The sequence below is a fragment of the Convolutriloba macropyga genome, chromosome 10, assembly GCF_964194025.1.
Source record: "Convolutriloba macropyga chromosome 10, txConMacr16.3, whole genome shotgun sequence".
NCBI lineage: Eukaryota > Metazoa > Xenacoelomorpha > Acoela > Convolutidae > Convolutriloba > Convolutriloba macropyga.
The window spans coordinates 617,679-633,441 of NC_134477.1; the positions used below are offsets into that span (position 1 = coordinate 617,679).

General features: G+C 40.5%; 1 protein-coding gene across 2 annotated transcripts in view; it reads left to right on the top strand.

Annotated features, from left to right (window-relative positions):
- Positions 1 to 15,763, top strand: part of LOC142348271 (uncharacterized) — an 87,872-nt gene that overhangs the window by 51,386 nt on the left and 20,723 nt on the right. The gene's annotated exons all lie outside the window — the stretch shown is intronic.

Below are 15,763 nucleotides of genomic sequence, written 5' to 3' on the forward strand. Positions count from 1 at the left end.
TTACAATTTAGTTACCCATGGGATACTCGATACCGAGTTTGGTTAGATTTGGACAACTCCTTGACCCGACGAAAAAGACCTATTTTTAAAATTCGTTATTTGCGAAACTCGCAAATTTCCGTATGAAATACTAACTTTTTTTCTACGCAAGCTATAGTAAAAATTCTTTTTGTTTTACAATCTATTTACCCATGGGATACTCGATACCAAGTTTGGTTAGATTTGGACAACTCCTTGACCCGACGAAAAAGACCTATTTTTAAAATTATAATCGCAAAATTATTCGAAATAATAGCAAATTTCCGTATGAACTACTAACTTTTTTCCTAGGCAAGCTGTACCAAAAATTCTTTTTGTTTTACAATCTAGTTACCCATGGCATACTCGATACCGAGTTTGGTTAGATTTGGACAACTCCTTGACCCGACGAAAAAGACCTATTTTTAAAATTATAATCGCAAAATTATTCGAAATAGCAAATTTCCGTATGAACTACTAACTTTTTTCCTAGGCAAGCTATACCAAAAATTCTTTTTGTTTTACAATCTAGTTTCCCATGGATACTCGATGCCGAGTTTGGTTAGATTTGGACAACTCCTTGACCCGACGAAAAAGACCTATTTTTAAAATTCGTTATTTGCGAAATTCGCAAATTTCCGTATGAAATACTAACTTTTTTTCTACGCAAGCTATAGTAAAAATTCTTTTTGTTTTACAATCTAGTTACCCATGGGATACTCGATACCTAGTTAGGTTAGATTTGAACAACTCCTTGACCCGACGAAAAAGACCTATTTTTAAAATTCGTTATTTGCGAAATTCGCAAATTTCCGTATGAAATACTAACTTTTTTTCTACGCAAGCTATAGTAAAAATTCTTTTTGTTTTACAATCTAGTTACCCATGGGATACTCGATACCGAGTTTGGTTAGATTTGGACAACTCCTTGACCCGACGAAAAAGACCTATTTTTAAAATTAATTATTCGAATTAATCGGAAATTAACGTACGAAAAACTAACTTTTTTCCTAGGCAAGCTATGCCAAAAATTCTTTTTGTTTTACAATCTAGTTACCCATGGGATACTCGATACCGAGTTTGGTTAGATTTGGACAACTCCTTGACCCGACGAAAAAGACCTATTTTTAAAATTCGTTATTTGCGAAATTCGCAAATTTCCGTATGAAATATTAACTTTTTTTCTACGCAAGCTATAGTAAAAATTCTTTTTGTTTTACAATCTAGTTACCCATGGGATACTTGATACCGAGTTTGGTTAGATTTGGACAACTCCTTGACCCGACGAAAAAGACCTATTTTTAAAATTCGTTATTTGCGAAATTCGCAAATTTCCGTATGAAATACTAACTTTTTTTCTACGCAAGCTATAGTAAAAATTCTTTTTGTTTTACAATCTAGTTACCCATGGGATACTCGATACCGAGTTTGGTTCGATTTGAACAACTCCTTGACCCGACGAAAAAGACCTATTTTTAAAATTCGTTATTTGCGAAATTCGCAAATTTCCGTATGAAATACTAACTTTTTTTCTACGCAAGCTATAGTAAAAATTCTTTTTGTTTTACAATCTAGTTACCCATGGGATACTCGATACCGAGTTTGGTTCGATTTGAACAACTCCTTGACCCGACGAAAAAGACCTATTTTTGAAATTATTTATTCGAAATAATCGCAAATTTCCGTATGAAAAGCTTATTTCCTTGGCAAGCTATGCCAGAAATTCTTTTTGTTTTAGATTCTATATACACTGGTGATACTACATACCAAGTTTGGTTTGATTTGGACAACTCCTTGACCCGATAAAATTAAACTAATTTTTAGAATAAGCGAAAAAAATGAGATTGAAAACACAGCTAATTTTTAGTCGCTTGTTGGTAATCTAGGGTTTCCCCTGCAAGCAACTAAAAAAAAGCCATGTGTTGGATGATTATAAATTTATAAATGCATACATCATAAAGGAGAAACAGAAAAAAAAAACGAAACAAAGTCAATTAATGACTCGAATTGATCAAATTAAGTAAACTAAGCAATTGATGAAATAAACAAACTATACAAAGTTCAAAGCATGAAAATCATCAAACAAATCAAAACATCGGAAAACAATTCAAAACTTCAGAATCATAAAATCATCATTGGCGAATTTCCTGTAATTAGGCAGTAATCTTTGCCCCCAAAATGTAAGGTGTGTTCGCCTCTTTGGAGGCTTCTTTATCTTCAATTTCATCGGCGCACAAGCTAATTCCTTGGTTCGCCCAATCTTCACAACCTTCATGTTGCCAAACTTTCCTTCTTCTACGGCTCGAATTGCTTTCTTGCAATGACCTACACCGAGAAACTTGACCCAGCCATTGTACACTGGGTTTTTCTTCTGATTGGGTCGAAGTTTGCCAAGTGCAACGCTTTCAACGCCAAAAAACAATTGCTTAACATGCCCCATCACCTCTTCAACTGGGATTCCATTGGCATCGAACCCAACAAACTTGAAGGACGAGGGCAGCAATTCCTCGATCTTCCGTTTTGGTGGCCTGTAAAACGATCGATTGTACTCATCTGCCTCTCGATCTGCTTTGATCTTCAAGCAATGCTCTTTCTTCGCCTTCTTCGCCTCTCCACCTGGGACCGCAATTTCACTAACACAAACGCCTTCGCCAAGAATATCATCATCATCGAAATGCTCCGACATCATAAATCTGAAATATTCGGTCATATAATGACGAAACTAGCTTTAAAACCCGTTATATCGAACAGCGCGGACCCTGCGGTCACTCTGCAGCCATCCCTGCTATTGCTCTGCTCTCTGCTGCAGTCACTCTACTGCCAATATACTCCATAGTCACTCTACGCAGTCACTCTGCACTCGATCTGCAGGCATACGGGCGCTTACAACTCATTCGTGCAACGCATTCTCATTCTACTTTCTCTACTTTCGTTGCCGTCTGTGTGAGCTTTCGGAAAATTCTATTTCATTTCACCTTCATCTTCATACATGCTTACCTCGTTGAAGTAGAAGGCAGTCATTGAGCCTCTCTCTGCTGTCACTTGACGGGACAGCACACCGAATTAGCATGTCACGTGACCCACTGGACGCGGTGAACGAAAGTTTCACTTTCTCATCTGTGTAAGAAGTTATGAAGATGAAGTAAACAACAGAATAGTAAAAGTAACATATTCGAGAAGCTCTATAGATGGGGGCGATCATTATGGAAGTTAAATTCGAATAAAAAAAAAGAAAGTTGATCGGAGGGGGGGGATGGAGGTGGAGCTAGGTGGTTCAGCTAGGTGGGACCGAGGTATGCGTCTGAAAAAGGCTTATATCTCGAAAACTAGTGAACCAAATTTGAAAAATGAATATGTTTTGAAATCAGCATGAACAGGGGCGTCGATCTAAGGTTTAAAACGTGAAAAAAACTGAATAAATCAAAACTCGATTTTTGCCATCCTGGCTGAAATTGGCTCTTTTTCATTAACATTTGGGAAATCAAAAAAATGAGCCATGTAACTGTATCGAAACTTTTTGATCCTCATATATTCGTAAAGAGTATTATATGAGCAAGAAAATGATATAACATACTTGTAAAATCGATTTGTCACAAAAGAGTTATTAAACTAAACAACTTTGAAAATTTGAAATTTTTGCAAAAATCGACCCTGATTTCGGCCGCTATATTGCTCTCGCATTCTCTTGTTTGGCATTTATTTAAAAAACAAATTATACTGTCATTGGAACCGTAAACTCTAGTTTATTATGATACCAAAAACTTGTATGTTTTTTGCTTTTAATTGGGAAAATTTAGTCGAAGTTCGACAAAAATAGCTATTTTTTGCCCCTAAATCAAGTTTTTTGGATTTTTCGGTTAGAAATAAAACAAATCGGAGAAACGTCCGTATATTTTCAAAAAGTACAATATCACAGCAACAAAATGGGCTATTATAGATTTTCTAACTCTTCTTTGTCAAAAAGTTATGATGAAACGTTTTTAAAGAAATTTGACATTTTCTTCATTTACTCAGAGATATCTTTGAAATTTTGTATAAAAATCGAAAGATTGCTAACTACTACTACACAAACTCAAAAGCTACTCTATCGGGGCATAAAAATAGGCTAGTGTAGAGTTTTTAACTCGGCTTCTTCAAAAAGTTATTAACAAACGTTTTTCAAGAAGGTTGACATTTTCTTCATTTACCTCGAGACATTTTTGAAATTTTGTATAAAAATCAAAATATAGCCAACTACTACTACAGATATTCAAAAAGTGCAATAACACGGCAATAAAATGGGCCAATATAGAGTTTGTAACTCGGCTTCTTCAAAAAGTTATTATTAAACGTTTTTCAAGAAGGTTGACATTTTCTTCATTTACCCCGAAACATTTTTGAAATTTTGTATACAAATCAAATTATTGCTAATTACTACTACACATATTCAAAAGCTACTTTATTGGGGCATTAAAATCGGCCAATGAAGTGTTTTTAACTTGACTTCTTCAAAAAGATATTAACAAACGTTTTTCAAGAAGTTTGAAATTTTCTTCACCTAATTAGAGAATTCGTTGAAATTTTGTATACAAATTGAGATATTGCTAACTACTATTTTCAAACGATCTAAATTGTGGCTAAAGTGGAGCATACCCACCAAAAATGAGCACAATTGGACTAAAAATGACGATTTCGTGTCCGAAACAATGTTCGGTGATCGAAAAAGTTAAGACTCATCGAGCGCGGATACTTTTTTGGAAGTAATTGAAAACTTGTCCAAAACGGTTTGCTCAGTCCATTTTTTTTTATTTCATCCTCAATTATGTCTATATTGTAGCCTGTACACCAAAAATGAGCACAATTGGACTAAAATTGATGATTTGACCACCAAAACAATGTTCGGTGATAGAAAAAATTCAGATTTTTTTTTGGAACTAGGTAAAAACTTGTCCAAATTAGTTCGATCAGTCCAAACTTTTACTTTTATCAACAATTGTGGCTAAAGTGGAGTATACCTACCAAAAATGAGCACAATTGGACAAAAATTGACGATTTCGTGTCCAAAACAATGTTCGTTGATCGAAAAAGTTAAGCCTCATCGAGCGCGGATACTTTTTTGGAAGTAATTGAGAACGTGTCCAAAATAGTATGCTCAGTCCATTTTTTTATTTCATCCTTAATTATGTCTAAATTGGACCCTGCAAACCAAAAATGAGCACAATTGGACTAAAATTGACGATTTGGTCACCAAAACAAGGTTCGGTGATAGAAAAAATTCAGATACTTTTTTTGGAACTAGGTAAAAACTTGTCCAAATTAGTCCGGTCAGTCCGAATTTTTAATTTTATCACCAATTGTGGCTAAAGTGGAGCATCCCCTCCAAAATCAGCACAATTGAACTAAAATTGACGATTTCGTGTCCAAAACAATGTTCGGTGATCGAAAAAGTTAAGCCTCATCGAGCGCTGATACTTTTTTTGAAGTAATTGAAAACGTGTCCAAAATGGTTTGCTCAGTCCATTTTTTTTATTTCATCCTCAATTATGTCTATATGTTAGCCTGTACACCAAAAATGAGCACAATTGGACTAAAATTGATGATTTGGCCACCAAAACAATGTTCGGTGATAGAAAAAATTCAGATTTTTTTTTTCGAACTAGGTAAAAACTTGTCCAAATTAGTTCGGTCAGTCCAAACTTTTAATTTTATCACCAATTGTGGCTAAAGTGGAGTATACCTACCAAAAATGAGCACAATTGGACAAAAATAAACGATTTCGTGTCCAAAACAATGTTCGGTGATCGAAAAAGTTAAGCCTCATCGAGCGCGGATACTTTTTTGGAAGTGATTGAGAACGTGTCCAAAATAGTTTGCTCAGTCCATTTTTTTTATTTCATCCTTAATTATGTCTAAATTGGACCCTGCAAACCAAAAATGAGCACAATTGGAGTAAAATTGATGATTTGGTCACCAAAACAATGTTCGGTGATAGAAAAATTCAGATTTTTTTTTGGAACTAGGTAAAAACTTGTCCAAATTAGTTCGGTCAGTCCGAACTTTTAATTTTATCACCAATTGCTGCTAAAGTGGAGCATACCCACCAAAAATGAGCACAATTGGACTAAAATTGACGATTTCGTCTCCAAAACAATGTTCGGTGATCGAAAAAGCTAAGCCTCATCGAGCGCGGATACTTTTTTGGAAGTAATTGAAAACGTGTCCAAAATGGTTTGCTCAGTCCATTTTTTTTCATCCTCAATTATGTTTAAATATGAGCCTGCAAACCAAAAATGAGCACAATTGGACTAAAATTGACGATTTGGTCACCAAAACAATGTTCGGTGATAGAAAAAATTCAGATACTTTTTTTGGAACTAGGTAAAAACTTGTCCAAATTAGTTCGGTCAGTCCGAACTTTTAATTTTATCACCAACTTTAATTTACACTCTAGAAATAAAAAGGGTGTAAAAGTGTAAAAGTAATTGATTCTTTTCATAAGGGTGGAGAAAAGGGTGTACTCTTTTATCATTCCACCCTTAATTACACTCTTTCTAGAGTGTAAAAATAAGAGTGTAGAAATAATTGATTCTTTTCATAAGGGTGGAAAAAAGTGTGTAATCTTTTATCATTCCACCCTTAATTACAATCTTTCTAAGAGTGTAAAAAGAGTGTACAAAAGAGTGTAATAACAGTGTAATTTCTTCAAATTCCACTCTTACACTCTTTTCCCCGGTAAATAAGAGTGGAAATGGATTACACCCTAATCCCCGCTAATTAGGGGTGAAATAGGGGTGAAACCTCCTCCCGGGTAAGAGATATTTGGATTACCAACCTCATTGAGAGCAGCGAAACACTTTTGTGTAATCTGCTGTCCTTTTACTAGAATCAAAACTCCCCTGGTCGAATGTCCTCCCTAAAATCCTCCCATTTTGATGTAAGAATGGGGGAGTAATTTGTCTATGGGGGGTAAATTGATGTATGAGTGTGAGGGTAATTTGTTCAGAGGGGGTAAAATGATGTAAGAGTTGGGCTGCAATGGGAGGACTTTTAAGGAATTACCCCCCTGACTGAAATTGCCATGTAAGAGTGGGCTGCAATGGGCTGAAATGGGAGGACTTTTAAGGAATTACCCCCCATGACTGAAATTGCCATGTAAGAGTGGGCTGCAATGGGCTGCAACGGGAGGACTTTTCAGTAATTAGCCCCCTGACTGAAATTGCCATGTAAGAGTGGGCTGCAATGGGCTGCAATGGGAGGACTTTTCAGGAATTACCCCCCATGACTGAAATTGTCATGTAAGAGTGGGCTGCAATGGGCTGCAACGGGAGGACTTTTCAGGAATTACCCCCCATGACTGAAATTGTCATGTAAGAGTGGGCCGCAATGGGCTGCAATGGGAGGACTTTTCAGGAATTACCCCCCATGACTGAAATTGTCATGTAAGAGTGGGCTGCAATGGGCTGCAATGGGAGGACTTTTAAGGAATTGCCCCCATGACTGAAATTGTCATCTAGGAGTGGGCTGCAATGGGCTGCAATGGGAGGACTTTTGAAGGAATTACCCCCCCTGAATGAAATTGGCATGTAAGAGTGGGCTGCAGTGGGCCGCAATGGGAGGACTTTTAAGGAATTACCCCCCCCCCCCCTGATTGAAATTACCATGTAAGAGTGGGCTGCAGTGGGCTGCAATGGGAGGAGTGTTCGGGAATTACCCCCCCTGATTGAAATTACCATGTAAGAGTGGGCTGCAATGGGCTGCAATGGGAGGAGTTTTCAGGAATTACCCCCATGACTGAAATTGTCATGTAAGAGTGGGCTGCAATGGGCTGCAATGGGAGGACTTTTAAGGAATTAACCCCCATGGCTGAAATTGCCATGTAAGAGTGGGCTTCAATGGGCTGCAATAGGAGTAGGGGTGAAAATGAGGTAAGAGTTGGCCTGTCAAGGGGGGTAAAGTGGTGTAAGAGTGGGGGGGTAATTTGTTCAGAGGGGGTAAAGTGATGTAAGAATTGGGCTGCCAAGGGGGGTAAAATTGTGTAAGAGTGAGGGGGTAATTTATCCAGAGGGGGTAAAATGAGGTAAGAGTTGGGCTGCCAAGGGGGTTAAAATGGTGTTACAGTGAGGGGGTAATTTGTTCAGAGGGGGTAAAATGATGTAAGAGTTGGGCTGCCAAGGGGGGTAAAATGGTGTAAGAATGAGGGGGTAATTTGTCCAGAGGGGGTAAAATGAGGTAAGAGTTGGGCTGTCAAGGGGGGTAAAATGGTGTAAGAGTGAGGGGTAATTTGTCCAGAGGGGTAAAATGAGGTAAGAGTTGGGCTGCCAAGGGAGGTAAAATGGTGTAAGAGTGAGGGGGTAATTTGTTCAGAGGGGGTAAAATGATGTAAGAATTGGGCTGCCAAGGGGGGTAAAATTGTGTAAGAGTGAGGGGGTAATTTGTCCAGAGGGGGTAAAATGAGGTAAGAGTTGGGCTGCCAAGGGGGGTAAAATGGTGTAAGAGTGAGGGGGTAATTTGTTCAGAGGGGGTAAAATGATGTGAGAGTTTGGCTGCCAAGGGGGGTAAAATGGTGTAAGAGTGAGAGGGTAATTTGTCCAGAGGGGGTAAAATGAGGTAAGAGTTCGGCTGCCAAGGGGGGTAAAATGGTGTAAGGGTGAGGGGGTAATTTGTCCAGAGGGGTAAACTGAGGTAAGAGCTGGGCTGCCAAGGAGAACAAAATGGTGTAAGAGTGAGGGGGTAACTTGTTCAGAGGGGTTAAAATGATGTAAGAATTGGGCTGCCAAGGGGGGTAAAATTGTGTAAGAGTGAGGGGGTAATTTGTCCAGAGGGGGTAAAATGATGTAAGAGTTGGGCTGCCAAGGGGGGTAAAATGGTTTAAGAGTGAGGGGGTAATTTGTTCAGAGGGGGTAAAGTGAAGTAAGAGTTGGGCTGCCAAGGGGGGTAAAATGGTGTAAGAGTGAGGGGGTAATTTGTTCAGAGGTGGTAAAATGAGGTAAGAGTTGGGCTGCCAAGGGGGGTAAAATGGTGTAAGAGTGAGGGGGTAATTTGTCCCGAGGGGTAAACTGAGGTAAGAGTTGGGTTGCCAAGGTGGGTAAAATGGTGTAAGAGTGAGGGGGTAACTTGTTCAGAGGGGGTAAAATGATGTAAGAACTGGGCTGCCCAGGGGGTTAAAATTGTGTAAGAGTGAGGGGGTAATTTGTCCAGAGGGGGTAAAATGAGGTAAGAGTTGGGCTGTCAAGGGGGGTAAAATGGTGTAAGAGTGAGGGGGTAATTTGTCCAGAGGGGTAAAATGAGGTAAGAGTTGGGCTGCCAAGGGGGGTAAATTGGTGTAAGAGTGAGGGGGTAATTTGTCCAGAGGGGGTAAAATGAGGTAAGAGTTGGGCTTCCAAGGGGGTAAAATGGTGTATGAGTGAGGGGGTAATTTGTTCAGAGGGTTTAAAATGATGTGAGAGTTGGGCTGCCAAGGGGGGTAAAATGGTGTAAGAGTGAGGGGGTAATTTGTTCAGAGGGGGTAAAATGATGTAAGAGTTGGCTGCCAAGGGGGGTAAAATGGTGTAAGAGTGAGGGGGTAATTTGTCCAGAGGGGGTAAAATGAGGTAAGAGTTGGGCTGCCAAGGGGGGTAAAATGGTGTTAGAGTGAGGGGGTAATTTGTCCAGAGGGGTAAACTGAGGTAAGAGTTGGGCTGCCAAAGTGGATAAAATGGTGTAAGAGTGAGGGGGTAACTTGTTCAGAGGGGGAAAAATGATATAAGTGTTGGCTGCCAAGTGGGGTAAAATGGTGTAAGAGTGAGGGGGTAATTTGTCCAGAGGGCGTAAAATGATGTAAGAGTTGGCTGCCAAGGGGGGTAAAATGGTGTAAGAGTGAGGGGGTAATTTGTCCAGAGGGGGTAAAATGAGGTAAGAGTTGGGCTGCCAAGGGGGGTAAAATGGTGTTAGAGTGAGGGGGTAATTTGTCCCGAGGGGTAAACTGAGGTAAGAGTTGGGCTGCCAAGTTGGGTAAAATGGTGTAAGAGTGAGGGGGTAACTTGTTCAGAGGGGGAAAAATGATGTACGAACTGGGCTGCCAAGGGGGTTAAAATTGTGTAAGAGTGAGGGGGTAATTTGTCCAGAGGGGGTAAAATGAGGTAAGAGTGGGCTGTCAAGGGGGGTAAAATGGTGTAAGAGTGAGGGGGTAATTTGTCCAGAGGGGTAAAATGAGGTAAGAGTTGGTCTGCCAATGGGGGTAAATTGGTGTAAGAGTGAGGGGGTAATTTGTTCAGAGGGGGTAAAATGAGGTAAGAGTTGGGCTGTCAAGGGGGGTAAAATGGTGTAAGAGTGAGGGGGTAATTTGTCCAGAGGGGGTAAAATGAGGTAAGAGTTGGGCTGTCAAGGGGGGTAAAATTGTCTAAGAGTGAGGGGGTAAATTGTCCAGAGGGGGTAAAATGAGGTAAGAGTTGGGCTTCCAAGGGGGGTAAAATGGTGTATGAGTGAGGGGGTAATTTGTTCAGAGGGTTCAAAATGATGTGAGAGTGGGGCTGCCAAGGGGGGTAAAATGGTGTAAGAGTGAGGGGGTAATTTGTTCAGAGGGGGTAAAATGATGTAAGAGTTGGCTGCCAAGGGGGGTAAAATGGTGTAAGAGTGAGGGGGTAATTTGTCCAGAGGGGGTAAAATGAGGTAAGAGTTGGGCTGCCAAGGGGGGTAAAATGGTGTTAGAGTGAGGGGGTAATTTGTCCAGAGGGGTAAACTGAGGTAAGAGTTGGGCTGCCAAAGTGGATAAAATGGTGTAAGAGTGAGGGGGTAACTTGTTCAGAGGGGGAAAAATGATGTAAGTGTTGGCTGCCAAGTGGGGTAAAATGGTGTAAGAGTGGGGGGGTAATTTGTCCAGAGGGGGTAAAATGATGTAAGAGTTGGCTGCCAAGGGGGGTAAAATGGTGTAAGAGTGAGGGGGTAATTTGTCCAGAGGGGGTAAATTGAGGTAAGAGTTGGGCTGCCAAGGGGGGTAAAATGGTGTTAGAGTGAGGGGGTAATTTGTCCCGAGGGGTAAACTGAGGTAAGAGTTGGGCTGCCAAGTTGGGTAAAATGGTGTAAGAGTGAGGGGGTAACTTGTTCAGAGGGGGAAAAATGATGTACGAACTGGGCTGCCAAGGGGGTTAAAATTGTGTAAGAGTGAGGGGGTAATTTGTCCAGAGGGGGTAAAATGAGGTAAGAGTGGGCTGTCAAGGGGGGTAAAATGGTGTAAGAGTGAGGGGGTAATTTGTCCAGAGGGGTAAAATGAGGTAAGAGTTGGTCTGCCAATGGGGGTAAATTGGTGTAAGAGTGAGGGGGTAATTTGTTCAGAGGGGGTAAAATGAGGTAAGAGTTGGGCTGTCAAGGGGGGTAAAATGGTGTAAGAGTGAGGGGCTAATTTGTCCAGAGGGGGTAAAATGAGGTAAGAGTTGGGCTGTCAAGGGGGGTAAAATTGTCTAAGAGTGAGGGGGTAAATTGTCCAGAGGGGGTAAAATGAGGTAAGAGTTGGGCTTCCAAGGGGGGTAAAATGGTGTATGAGTGAGGGGGTAATTTGTTCAGAGGGTTTAAAATGATGTGAGAGTGGGGCTGCCAAGGGGGGTAAAATGGTGTAAGAGTGAGGGGGTAATTTGTTCAGAGGGGGTAAAATAATGTAAGAGTTGGCTGCCAAGGGGGGTAAAATGGTGTAAGAGTGAGGGGGTAATTTGACCAGAGGGGGTAAAATGATGTAAGAGTTGGGCTGCCAAGGGGGGTAAAATGGTGTTAGAGTGAGGGGGTAATTTGTCCAGAGGGGTAAACTGAGGTAAGAGTTGGGCTGCCAAAGTGGATAAAATGGTGTAAGTGTGAGGGGGTAATTTGTCCAGAGGTGTTAAAATGAGGTAAGAATTGGGCTGCCCAGGGGGTAAAATGGTGTGAGAGTGAGGGGGTAATTTGTTCAGAGGGGTTAAAGTGATGTAAGAGTTGGGCTGCCAAGGGGGTAAAATGGTGTAAGAGTGAGGGGGTAATTTGTTCAGAGGGGGTAAAATGATGTAAGAGTTGGGCTGCCAAGGGGGGTAAAATGGTGTAAGAGTGAGGGGGTAATTTGTTCAGAGGGGGTAAAATGAGACAAGAGTTGGGCTGCCAAGGGGGGTAAAATGGTGTAAGAGTGAGGGGGTAATTTGTCCAGAGGGGTTAAAATGAGGTAAGAGTTGGGCTGCCAAGGGGGGGTAAAATGGTGTAAGTGTGAGGGGGTAATTTGTTCAGAGGGGATAAAATGATGTAAGAATTGGGCTGCCAAGGGGGGTAAGATTGTGTAAGAGTGAGGGGGTAATTTGTACAGAGGGGGTAAAGTGATGTAAGATTTGGGCTGCCAAGGGGGGTAAAATTGTGTAAGAGTGAGGGGGTAATTTGTTCAGAGGGGGTAAAATTATGTAAGAGTTGGGCTGCCAAGGGGGGTAAAACGATGTAAGAGTGAGGGGGTAATTTGATGTGATGGGGCAATTCTAACAATTATTATTTATATATATAGACCGTCAAGAGTTGGACAAGCATCGATGGTCTGGAGGATAATGCGACGCAGCTGAGGGTTCAGAGGTTGTGGGTTCAAAACTGGCAGTCTTCAGGTATGGGGCTAAAAGATTGAGGGTGTTAAATGATGTAAGAGTTGGGCTGCCAGGGGGTAAAATGATGTAAGAGTTGGGCTGCCAAGGGGTGTAAAATGACGTAAGAGTGGGGCTGAAATGGGAGGATTTTTTAGGAAAATGCAGCTCAAAACTCTTACGTCTTTTTGGGCTGCATTGGGCTTACAAGGGGGTAAAATGGTGTAAGAGTTGGGGGTAAAAGACAAATTAACCCCCCACTCTTACATTTTTTTGGTCTGCCAAGGGGGGTAAAATGGTGTAAGAGTGAGGGGGTAAAAGACAAATTACCCCCCAACTCTTACATCGTTTTACCCCCCTTGGCAGACCAAAAAAGATGTAAGAGTGGGGGGTTAATTTGTCTTTTACCCCCTCACTCTTACACCATTTACCCCCCATGGAAGCCCAATGCAGCTCAAAAAGACGTAAGAGTTTTGAGCTGCATTTTCCTAAAAAATCCTCCCATTGCAGCCCCACTCTTACATCATTTTGGGCGGAAAAATTCAACCCAGGTCCGCAGATTAGGATTTTACGGACAGTCAGAGTGGCGAATAATGTTTTGCCATTGTCCAATACAGGCGTCAAATATTTCGGACCGTTTGAAGTAAATATGTTCATACGTGCAGTAAAGATGATTGTGGCGATCATCACATGCTTGAGTATTAGAGCTGTTCATTTGAAATTGGTTGACAGCTTGGAAACTGCAGCTCGCGTTGAGCAGTTGATAGATTGTAGAGTAGTTGATAGAGTTGCAAAAAGAGGTCAGCAATGGTCAATCGGCTCTGGTAATTGAACAGTTTTTGTCGGATACTGCTTGAGATTTGAAAGACGCTTTCCACGAGCGTCAAAAAAAAACAAAATAGCAAGCAAACTGGCCAAAGAAGGCTTCAAGTGTCTTTTATTACGTTTGTGCTGTCGATCTTAATAGTTCTCACTTCACGGTGGCCACTTTTGCTTAAAATAGTCCGGTGTCCTTATTGTAAAAGCGCCGTTATTTTAAAGTGCTCTAGCTTCTAGAGTTTTGGAATCAGGACTTTAAAAGGGAATTTTTGCAAAAATCCCAATTCGTTTGCAATAAATTGATGCTACTCCTGATGGCAGAACTTTCCATAAGTTCTCCAATTGGAGCCCGACGTCCCATTTTTATCTCTTATATTTTGCAACTCATTATGTCATACATTTGTTTGGTTTCGTTTTCTATGGTATTTTCATGTCCTCTAAGTGTGACGAGCAGTGTTTAGCTCATGTCAGTTCTTGATATGAGGACAAATTTTGATTGAGTTTTGAACAATGTTTTGTTGTTCTTTGACTAATAAATCAGGTTTTTCCTCTTTGAAAAGATTTTTAGATGTCAGATCTTATGTCATAAAAAAATTTCGGGAGCTTTACTGAACCTTCATATGTCATTCCATTTGAAAAATCCATTAAATCAACTACGTAGATACTACTACTGTTTCATATATACTGTACCTATATATCCTTTATATTAGTTATCACTTAAGATGGAGGGAATTTGTTATTCTATTGCTACTAACTTCGGGAAATTTTTGCTACTTTTTAATCCAAATTCTACCAATTTCATAAATATGATTAAAAGATCTAAATAGCTCATATAAAAAATGTTTTTTAATCCAAATTTCAAAAATCGGACTCTTGAGGCATTTGCAATAAGCTTTGTAGTGCCGCTTTGTCGAGATGAACGCCAAATAGAAAAAATTAATTTACCAAAAACGGGCTCACATGCTTATCTGTGATATCCGGTCACCAATTTTGTCACCATTTCCCACAGTTCTAAACACTGCTGTGTCAACATTTTCCACAAAAAGTAGCTTTGTGGAGTTTGACGCAATCTAAACTACATTTTAAATACAGTTTTTTTTATTTTTTCAATTGCTCTCCTGAGCAACCTTTAACTAATCTGGCCACTCTTCATATAGCAACAGTGGCCAAAAAAGGGTAATGGAATAATAATGTAGTACAGAAGCAGAGTTTCCCACCCAGGTTTAGGTTCAGACCCAAATTGAGCTATGATCAGACTATGCAGACTGAAATGACCTCTGATCAGACCTTCCAGACCAAAATCATCTCTGATCAGACTTTCCAGACCAAAATGTCTTCTGATCAGACCGAACCGAGACCACTGTCCAGACTATAGAGCGGTTATGATCAGACCCAAATTCAGACCATTGTCCAGACTTTAAACAGACTATGATCAGACCATCTTCAGACCAGTCCAGACTCAATCTCAGACTATGATCAGACTCACGTGCGCTCAAAATAGTCTGATCAGAAAAAAACTTTAATTATGAACAAATCTCTTAATTATGCTATGATGTATTCATTTCATAAAAACTGGTGTTTGTAGTATTTAAATCATCTAAGGAAAAGCCAATTCTGAAAGTATTGCTAATGAAAACGAAACCTAACTGTTGAGAAAAAAATTATTTACTATATCCCTTAGTTCATATTTCTGACTCAATGGATGAACTTAGACAGCTTTCCACAAGAAACGTCGTGGTCTTCTGTTAGTCAAAATTTCCTCTTGAGGGGACCGGCATTTGTTATCTGTTGGACTCCTTCTTTCTGATCAGAGTCATCGGACTTTAGATGAGTCTCTAATCGGAACGCTGCTTTATTGTTGCCTCTTGGCAGAGCCAACATCCCTATTTAAAAAAAAACAAAAAAGTGAAAAAAAAATATTGCACTCGAAATCAGACCTTCCAGAACGAATTGACTTCTGGTCAAACAGAACCCAGACCATGGTCCAGACTATAAAGACTATGATCAGACCTTCCAGACCGAATTGACCTCTGATCAGACCGAACCCAGACCATGGTCCAGACTAAAAAGACTATGATCAGACCTTCCAGACCGAATTGACCTCTGATCAGACCGAACCCAGACCATGGTCCAGACTAAAAAGACTATGATCAGACCTTCCAGACCGAATTGACCTCTGATCAGACCGAACCCAGACCATGGTCCAGACTAAAAAGACTATGATCAGACCTTCCAGACCGAATTGACCTCTGATCAGACCGAAATCAGACCATGGTCCAGACTATTGTGCGCTCGAACCGCTTTCCAGACCCTGTAATTTCTGTCTGGGAACACAGGGGTGTGCGCTCGATTGGGTCTGATCATAGCTCAATTTGGGTCTGGACCAAAACCTG